Raw genomic sequence first — 10,694 nt, forward strand, 5'->3', positions numbered from 1 at the left:
TTGGCATGTAAAATCATGCATGTTTATGGGGCACAGTGTGGTAATTCTGTACATATACACACCATGTAATGATCAGACCAGGGTAAATAGCATTTCTATCTCCTTAAACACTGATCATGTATTTATGTTGAGCACTTGAATTTCTCCCTTCTGGTTCTTTACAAAAACATAATAAACTGTTTTGAACTGCAGCCATCCTACTATGCTATAGAATATTAGAACTCTTCCTCCTATGTAACTATTTTGGATCATAGTAGATTTTTAGCTTAGCACTATAATACTGTGCCAAGATTTATGTAAGTATACCATTTTCATTGTTATACTTTCATTTTTATGTACTTTAGCAAAATTGCTGAGCCTTTTGTTGTTCTTTAATTTCTTGGATCAATGTGGGAAAAAAGTAGCATCAGAGATTAACACTTAAATGTCAGATTTAGGGATCTTGACAATAACTAGGTCATAGAAGTTTCAAAATGTGGGGCAAGTAGAGTCAAGAAACCTGAAGGAAGAGAACTGGGCAGAGAACCAGAAAGGTAGACATTCACGTGACAGGAACAGGTGGGTGGAACTCCATGGAGAGTGGGTTTCTGACTTATAAAATACTGTTTCAATGACTATGCCCCTTTTCATTCATTTCTTGCTTTTCCTGTTCTTTTTAATATTTTTAGCTGGAGTCTTGTTTCTGCTCGCAGTTCTTGTAGAGGGTCATCTGCCTCATATGTATGACCTCATCTTACCCTCAAAGCTCTAAGTGGTAAGACGTAGGGGTGAGGTTCATTTTTCAGAGAAGCACACTGGGCTTCAGAGGTGTTAGGAAATTTATTCAGGACCTCAACCCTAGGCAGAGGCCAGGCTGAGTGTAACCCTGTAACTGTACCTTGCACTCTCTCTAGAAAGCCCTTCTCATCCATCTGTTTTTCAAGAAAAACAACAGCACAGAATCTAAACAATTAAACATTGCATGTCTCCCTTCTTACCTCTGGACCTTTTTCTGTCCTTCTGCTCTCAGATTCTGTCTTTCACCCATTGTCTCCAAGGTTGAGCTTCAAACAATTTGCCCAACAAGGCAATCCCACAGTGTCCCTATCAGTCCACAACTATGATCATCCCCTGTACACAGAGCTGCGTAGAATCTCATGTCCACCACCACCTTGGCACTTATTAAGAGGTATTTCAACTTGAGGCCACGGATCATGACAATAATAATTTATTTTTAATTATTGTTTTATCCACAGTTCAGAGTTTCTAGCCTATTGAAGTTGCTCACTAAATATGGGAATGAAAGGATTCCTAAGTTTCAATTTGAAGATGACAGTCACACTATCATCGTGCTTGACCTTCAGCTTGTCACCATGGGCATATGGGCATCTGTCATCCCTCTGGACCCTACTCCTGGCGGTGGTCCACAGAGGGGGACAGTTCACAGCAGACCACACTTCGGAGTCTTAGGCAAGCCCAGCCCTCCATGCCTGAGTAAAGTTGTATTGTTGAGAGAAAGAAAACCAAAACAGACGCTTTCAGTATTTGTAAATTAAAACAATCCTCTTCATTCTGCAAAGTGAAATGTTGTGCGATGTATTATTGATACTTTGCAATTCTTATGTTTCAAAAAATTACTTCATGCAGAGAAGGATTTAAATTATTACTGTGATATCTCTGTACTTTTTCAATAAAAACTGGTAACTTTAATATTTAAATAAAGTAACTGAAATACATAATAAATAAAATGAAATGTGGAGAAAGTATATTGTTAATGCCTAATAAAGGATATTGTGAATAAAAATAATGAATATTATTTTTTAAAAAGGAAGAAATAATGTTGACCAAGGGCTTAACACAATAGTATAGACAAACAAATAATAGTTTCTTCTTCAGTTTAATGAAATGAACACACTTTTAAACTGAAAATTAATTACAGTATAATGTTTATTTGGATGTTAATTCAAACAAAAAATAACCTAAAATGACTGATAAAAAATAGTCATTTATGAAGTATGAGAATTAAATATTAAAATGGAGTGCTTTGTAGTAAATATTGTATATGTTGCTCTTATTTTGTAAAGCATATTTCATAAATATAGTTGAAAGAACACCCATCCTATCCACTCAAAAAGAGGAGTTTGTTTGAAAGGTTGTCCCAGAATATTAAGACTTTACAAGTTTAGGTTCAGACACATAATTGTTTTGTAGCTTCTCATCGCACTTTTTCCTTCATTGTCTAACACGTGTGTTTGCAAGTGTGTGCACATAAATAAACATGTGTGTGTGCTGATGTAGGTGCAAGAGCATGCAATTATTTTACTGAGTCTGTGCTGAGGATTTCAGACCAGGACAGGTACAGACCAAAAGTCTGTTGGGAAAGGTCGGAGAGTGCTTATTTGAAATTCAGCTATGCATTCATCAGTGCCCATTATAAATGAAACCTCTCCGAAACTCATATTCTCCATATATAAAATAGGAAAAGATGAAGTTTAATAATAGCGTTTATGTAGCACTTTATGTAATGTGTCTCATATCACAGAGACACAACAAATGATAGCTATGAATATTATCATTTTATTATTCAGTTGTATTTGGCTAATTGCTTGTTAAGGCTTGGAAGGGAAAGACTTGTATGTTAGGGATTCTAGGAAATGTCTCAGTACCCCTCCCTTCCTAAGATCTATGACCATCTGCATCACTTATATCAGTCACGACAACCACAGTTATCTACTGAAATCTGTAATAATGCTTTGCTTTTGCACATTGCTTTCCAGTGTTTGAGACCATTTGCTCTTACAGCACCTCTATGGCATTGGTGTTACCATGTTCTTATTGCCTATGAGGAGGTCAAAGCATGCAAGGTTGAGGAGTTAACTTCTGACCATTTGAGCAAAGCCAGAGCAGGAATCAAACACAGGTTTCTTACTATGAAGTGTTATCCTTCCTGCCTTTCTGTAAGCCAACAATGGACCAGGCACTATGTTGAGAAGGCACAATTAATTATCTAAAGAAGAGTGTATAAGCACAGATGAGAGAAGCGACTCATTATTCTGAGACAAGAGAAGTAAATCAGGCCAAGCAGGCTATGGATTCACACTGTCAGATTCCAATGAATAAGGGATGCTTTCAAACTCCATCCTGCTTAAAAGGGTTTGTGAGTTAGAATATATTTTTTAAAAATTAAAAGCAACATACACGAGACAGGTAAGTGATAACAACTGTAGCTATTCAGACAAAGGAAATACATTCTTTGGGCAAAGGGACATGTTTTATTCATTTCTAAGGTCCCAATGCATAGTAAAAGCTCAATAAATGTTCTCAAAATTGAAGTAGATTTCTTTGATTGAAGGTGTTCCATAGAAATGAAGGAGGTGAAGACATAGTCAAGTCTACACAAAGTCTTTTGGCCCATGGTGGCAATAAGATTGTGATAATGCATATCACCGTCTTGAAGTGAGTAAACTCAAAATATCATTGAGTATTAAGGATATAAAGCACAATGCACAATAAGTTATGATTAACCACTTCATAAGGCAGGATTTGGAGGAAAAGCAGAGATATAGAAATTAATTTACTGTTCCAGGAAGAAAAATCCTTTCAAATATCAGTGTAAAATATGGCTGAATTCCTTATTGGTTAAATACTTGTATGATTGAAAGAATGGGTGCAAGTCCATCATTGGTTCCCACACTGTGTCCTTGTTTGAACACAGCTGTACTGTTTGACATGCTGATTAATGTATGGTATTTTTCTCTTCACCTGTTACTCACCTCTTGATGCCACTACTAAGTAGATACATAATGGTGTGTTCAGCAATACAATACAACTTTGTTCTGGGTTTCTGGTATGCATGCTTTGAAAGTATTTTGAGGTAAGAGTTGTTACATTTAACAAAACGCTCTTGAATGGATTGAAAGTGATATCATGTGTGTAATTTGTCTGTTTGGTGGATAAAGAAATCTAGGTGACACACAATAGTGTCATGGTTGACTGGACATGCAGCCTTCAGTTTATTGGGCTTCAGGGGCTGGGTCTGGGACTGTGGACAGGAAATTCCAAGAGGTAGAGATAGCTCCACCAGCAGCTAACCCTGGCATCCAGGATAGGCATCAACTCTCGCATTCAGCCCTCCTGGGCACTGCTCCTTTCTGTGCAATGAATGCTTTTGGTGTCAGAGGAAGACTATGTTGCAGTGGCCAAAAGGATATGCTGTAAACAAGATTTCTAGGTCTATCTGTGAGGCTAACTCGATGCGAAGTCTCAGCGCTTTTCTGGGCTCTGTTCCTCATCTTCAAGATCAGTGTTTGGCATCAAGGATAACTAAGTCTGTATGTCATCTTCACAGCTGGTGGAAGAAGCAAGCCTACCACTTCCCAAAAAACTTGAAAACAAAAGCTGCTTCTAAGTGTTCACTCCTTCTTCCAAACTTTGTAATATGAAATCAATCTCAGTTTTCCTGAAAATCAAGATGCTTTGTAGTTTCCAAAGGTCTAAAGGCTTAGCAAATTATTAAGGAAAAGTTAATTTCATTAACTAGAATTGTGTGTGACTTTACTTATGAAAGTGCCACAAAGATGCTGCATTCATAGTCACATTGCTAAGAAACTGGCTGCATGGCTGTAAGGTGGCTGCGTGGATTCTAGAGTTTGAAATGGAAAGTTTTTGCAATTGTGCCTTCCGGTAGAAGTGAATTATGCCACTCTCCTAACTGTTGTGTGCAATGAACCACGACTGGGAGGTCGGACACATAAATGTAAACACCTTGCTGCGGAGTGGAGAAAGTGAGGATGGCACAGAAAATTCCAACCAAGGGAACACTTGCAACCTAGGATGACCCAGCCACTGAGGATCAGAGGGAACCCCCTCTAACACCAAGATCATAGGAAAGGGCATCCCACCCCGCCGTGCGTTGGCTGTGGCTAATAGATTTCCCATTAATGATTAAGTAGGAGGAATCCATGAAGTGCCTGGCCTCGGTGATTTTTCAAATCCTAGAAAGCAGCATTTGCCAGGTGACTTGAAGGTCTGTTAATGATCACTGAAGGTAAACCTGCTTGCTGACAGGTCCCTACTTTTTCTTGAGAACTTATTTAGTTCTTCTGGGATAACTGTAGAACGCTTTTGACAAAAATATTAAAATTCTATTTAGATGTACAATGTTTTAATGCAAATTTTAACCATAAAACCAAACGCTCCATTCAGTTAAATTAATAGAACTACAAAAAGATGTAATGATAGCAATTAAGTCTTGAAAATGCAAATTTTATAGTCAAGGACAATTACCTCATTTATAGTATATTGGAATGGTGCCAGATGAAGGTAATTTAGATCCCCCCAGCTCAGTTACATCATGATGGATATCTCCATTTCATTAGTACAACAAAGATGGGCAAGAAGTTAGACAATGCATAAAAAAAAGAACTAAAGAGTATTTGACCTTTTTAGTATAACTGGAACCAGAATTCATTCACTAATTTATCAAGTAGTTAATGAGTACTAATTATTTAAAATATTAGTGATATATTTTTCCTGCCTTAGAGGTAAAAAAAAGTCATTATTTTTAGCATCCACAAAACACCAGTTTGTAGAGAGCTGATTTCTTCAAAATCAGGCCGGGTTTTTGGTGCGTTATGCACTATGCAAATGACCTAATTCCATGTTGATTGGAAAGATACTAAGGCTCCTTGCAAAGGAACAAGGGGTTTTTTTTTCAGTAATTATCTTCTCTCCTTTTTAGAGCATGCTTAAAGAATTTTTGATTTGTTCAAATCATACATTTGCAGAAATTGTGCTACCTAAATAGTTATTTTTGACACTTTAATATTTTACTATATACCATTTAATGGTCCGCATTATCCCTGTGGCTGCATTTCATTTGCATAACATCTAGAATTTTACTCTTTCCCCAAAGAGTAAAATGATTAATTTTGCAAAAAAAAATTTAAAACACGCAGAGAAATTTAATAATACAAGTGTCAGATTTTCAGGCACCCGTTTCCATATTTTCTTAATTTACGTGTTTTTTCTGCTGATATTCATTTAAAAAGAAAAAAGAAAAAAAACCCACGTTGCCCATCATCATCTCTACTTTCACCCTCTAGAGGTCACTAGATCACACGCCTGCAGATAAAAGCAGTCAACTCTAAGCCCTACTTGGTGCTGTTAAAACATTTTCCCCTTGAGTCGTTCCTCTAAAGAGGAAATTACTGCTGTCTGAGACAGTCTATTACTGTGAAGATTTTCTTCTATTACTGTGGCTGATTTCTTGCTATATTATTCCTGGACAGACAGAAAGCAGGAGTCTGACTCATCAAGTTCAAGCACCCCCAAGTTCTTTGTGCAAATTATTTAGTGTCCCTGTGCCCCAGTTTCCTCATCTGTAATATGGGAACAATAACAACTACTCTGTAGCATGGTTGTGGGGGTTAAAAATATTCCTTATAATATGTATAAAGAAGTTAGAACAGAGACTACCTATAGCTAACGCTCAATGATTGTCAGTTATTACTTTTATCTGTTTTCGGAGCATAATCCCAAGTAAAGAACGTTTATTCCTACCCCTGTGATTTCTTTCATAATACTGATGATTCAGATGGGCAAGGCTTTATTAGAGGTGTCTGAGAGAGAAATGCAACTCCCTACCAAGAATAGATGTCGGCTCCAAGTATTTTCAAAGAAGCCAAGGCCACTGATGTAATAGATATCAGGAGAGAAAGCCAATCCCTTCAAATTCAGTGACGTAACTTTTCAGCTTTCTTTCCTTGGTCGCTTTTAGGCAAGTGACCAAAACTTCTAAAGTTTATTGAAATGAAAATTTATATACTAAAACAATAAATATGCAAGCTAGTATAGAAAGATTGTTGCTTATTTTTTTCTTGTTTCTTTAAATGCCGGCAATAGTCTGGATCTGGAATGCCCTGGAGAACCCCGAGTGTTGAAGGTGTGGTGCTGAGTGGACAGTACTACTGGAAGGTGTTGGAGCCTTTAAAAGGTGGGGCCTACAGGAAGGAAGTGACATCATTGGGAGCTGGCCTGGAAGAGGATATTTGCACGCTTCCTTTCAGCTCCATGCTTCTCAGCCACCATGAGGAAAGCAGCTTCGTAACACCCCACACCCTTTGTTACGATGTCTGACTTGTCACAAACCCCAAAGCAATGGGACTGATGGATCAAGGATTGAACACTCTTAGACTCTAAGCCAAAATAAACCTTTCTTCCTTTTAAGTTGGTCCTCCTGGGTATTTTCTTACAGCAATGGAAAACAGATTAGCACAATGCTGTGGAAGTAAGAGTCATTGGGGTCCTTTTTCCACCCAGCACAAACTTGGTAGCTAGAAAGGCCAACGATGCTTTTAAAGCTCAACATTTGTTTCCAGTAAGGGTGGCCAAGTCTTTTTAGGTTCGTTTCCTTGGTTCTACAGCATGAGAGTTCCCCAAACATCCACCTTGTTAATGATGGTGGTAGTAATAGTCTATCTACTTTCTCCTCCTGATATTTATATAAATTTATTGAGATAAATGTACCAAATATTCATTTCTGGTGATTCAAAAGAATTGTTTGTGTAGTATTCTAAAGCATGTATTCTGATGGCGAAATTCCAAAACATGCCTCATCCAAAGAGCACAGTAAAAACCCTATAAATTTTTGGAGATATTCTATTCAATAAGTATTTTAAGATGGTTTTCACTGATCACTACTACAGCAATAGGAATTTATCTGTGCCAGGAAAGCTAATAGACCTAACTTTACGCTGGAAGCCCATTCAGGCGAAAATCAACAGCCAACCCTCTGCCTGGCTTATATTTCTGAAAGTACTAGATTTTCAAGTGCCTTTCTAGCATTTCAGATATATTTGTGTTGAGGTACAGAACTGGTTCCATCATTATTAATGAGATAATAGCTGAACTTAATAATGAGTTAGATAATCAGTGTAGCCCAATAATCAAATCAGCTACATGTGAGGATCTTGTGGCATCTGGTGGTCTGATTTGTGGATGGTTGGACATAGCCCAGTCTCCACAGATCCATTCAGGATGTATAAGCAAGAGGAAAGGACGTTCGTATGTCTACATTCACCTTTGTAATGAGTAAGTCTGCATTAATTAATAATCTTATTCTCCTAGCATTCAGATAGAATTACAAGGTCGAACTTTACCAATCTCATCAAAGAGAGAAATAATTTTACATCTTTATTTAAAATGGCTTCCTCTGCAAAGTCACCAGATTTCCGGCCTTAAAGAAAACAAAGGTATGTCTGCTACACTAGCTGCCGTGTCTCACTTGTATAATTCCCTATGATCATAATAACATATTGATTAGTTTGGATGCCATACAAAACTGAATTGCATTTCTTTATGGAGCACTAAAGGTCACTGTTTGATTACTCAATAGCTTTTCAAATACAAGAAATGCTATTTAAGAGTATGCCTAAATAACTGGGCTGTGCTAGAGAGGGAGTTTGTACTTCAGTGGAGATAGGTAGATGGTCCTTTCACAAACATAGGTGCTAAATTCACACAGAATCTTTTATTTATTTATGTTTAACATTCTGTAGTATTTTATGTACTAGAGCATAAACCATGAATTTAAATTATGAATGCAATATTTACATTCCATGTGATATCTAACTTATGAAACACATATTTCACTTGCTTTTAAGGCATTAATTTGAGTTTGTTACTGGGGCCATCTTAATTATAGTAGCATTTTTTTTCTGTGTTCATAAATGTAAGGCATTTTGTCTTACATTATAGAATATATAAAAATATAAAACCACATAAAGAGAATAATAAGTGCCCATAATTCTAACATTCTGATTAATTTCTATTTTCTCTTTTTACTTATAAAAACAATATAAAATCTTGTCATGTTAACTGCAGTCACTCCAAGCTATAAAAATATGATCATCTTATACAACTTTTAAATAATTTTCTTCCTCTTTAATATTATGCGGGGAGTGTACACTTACAACTATTAAATATGCTTGAAAATTGATTTTATTGGCTGCACAGTATTCTAAATTGTAGATACACCATCATATATTTAACCCGTTAATCTGTGCACATGAAAAGCTACCAAGTTGTCCCGTTCACAGGCCCTGTTGTTTGGTGAGAGCTGAGAATGATACACAGTGACATCAGGTCTGGTACTGTGTCTTCTCCCCACCCTGTCACTACACTCCATCACTCACTTCCTGCTTCATTCCAGGTCTCTCTGATCGCTGGCACCCTTGTCCCAGCTATGCTTTCTCCATCTGCCTTCGCAAGTGTTCACTTCATATGAGTTGATTATTCTCAATTTCATTTGACCAAATAAAAGCACTTAACTGAGTCTATTGCAAAGGCAGGCTAACAGTAGCCTGGCATGATGTTAGAATTCAAAGCATATGTACTGAGCACCTAAATGACTTAATGGTAGGAAGCAGGCCAGAAAAGGCAGACAGCAGTGCAGATGGAGAGCAGAGGGTCTGCACAGTAGATGCTGAACAAATTAAAATGAGGTTATGTAGAAAGGAGAATAAGGAGACAGAAGGAGTAAACAGAGGTAGCAGAACTGGGGTGGAACACACAAGAACAGGGGAAAAGGAAAGCAATGTGGAGATTAATTTTTAGCACAGCTATGTTCTATATCCTGGCCCAAACTGCTAAAACATCAAGAATGACACTCACTTGCCTGTTTAATCACTAATTAGACAAAACAGGGTGCTTTCATATTAACTTGTTGTTATTTTTGCTTTTTGAAGACAGGGTCTCAATATGTAGTCCAGGCCGGCCTCGAATTTGTGGTGATCCTCCTGCCTCAGCCTTCTGAGTGCTGGAATTATAGTCGTGTGCCACTACTAATGGCTGCTTTCATATTAATTGGGATATTAATAACATAATATATAGTCAGCACTCCACATCCATGAATTCAAGCAAAAAATGGCTGAAGGTGTTTTAAAAATTGTACCTGTGCTGCACATACATTTTCCTTGTCATTGTTCCCTAAACAATGAAGTATAAAAACTTTTAACATAATGTTTGCACTGTATAAGGTATTATGTGTAATCTAGAGGTGATTTAAAGCATACAGTAGCATGTGCATGAGCTCTATGGAAATGTGATGCCATTTTACAAGTAGGACTTGAATAACCTTGTCAGGGATTTTGGTATGCATGGACAAGAGACATGGGGACAGAGAGAATGCTTTGCAGGAAGGCAGACTTTTGATTGGCAAGGAAAACCAACTAAGCTGAAGAAGTGCTGGGAGGTGTGATTGGTCCATTTCTGTGGAAATGAGTTCTCCAATGCTGGAGAACACCTTTGTGAAGAGTCTGTGGGGATTTTGTTGTGGAGATTTAAACCTTTGATGTTTGGTGGAGTTCGATAATCTTTTAGCTCACTTCCAGTCTTGTGATACTATAATTTTATGTAGGTATCTAGCCACATCAAGTAGAGAATGCAAATGCAAATTTGCATTTATGTTTCCAAATTGCTTTAATGAAAGTTTGCATTTTTGATTGTTTTATTTTTACACTATCAGAAGTTTTACTTTGGTCTTTTATAAGAAACACCTATGACACCTATAACTCCTGTAATATAGTTGGTGTTTTTTTTAATTGTCACCCATGGCAAGGTATGGCATAGGTTATCTAAAGAAACCTCACTTGCTGTGGGCCAAGATAGATCAGTGAGTTTCCCCCCATCCCACCCCACCTCATCCCACACTGCCT

Source organism: Heterocephalus glaber, unplaced genomic scaffold, assembly GCF_053883595.1.
Source record: "Heterocephalus glaber isolate CG9 unplaced genomic scaffold, H.glaber_assembly_v1.0 deba00001472, whole genome shotgun sequence".
In the NCBI taxonomy this organism is placed as follows: domain Eukaryota; kingdom Metazoa; phylum Chordata; class Mammalia; order Rodentia; family Bathyergidae; genus Heterocephalus; species Heterocephalus glaber.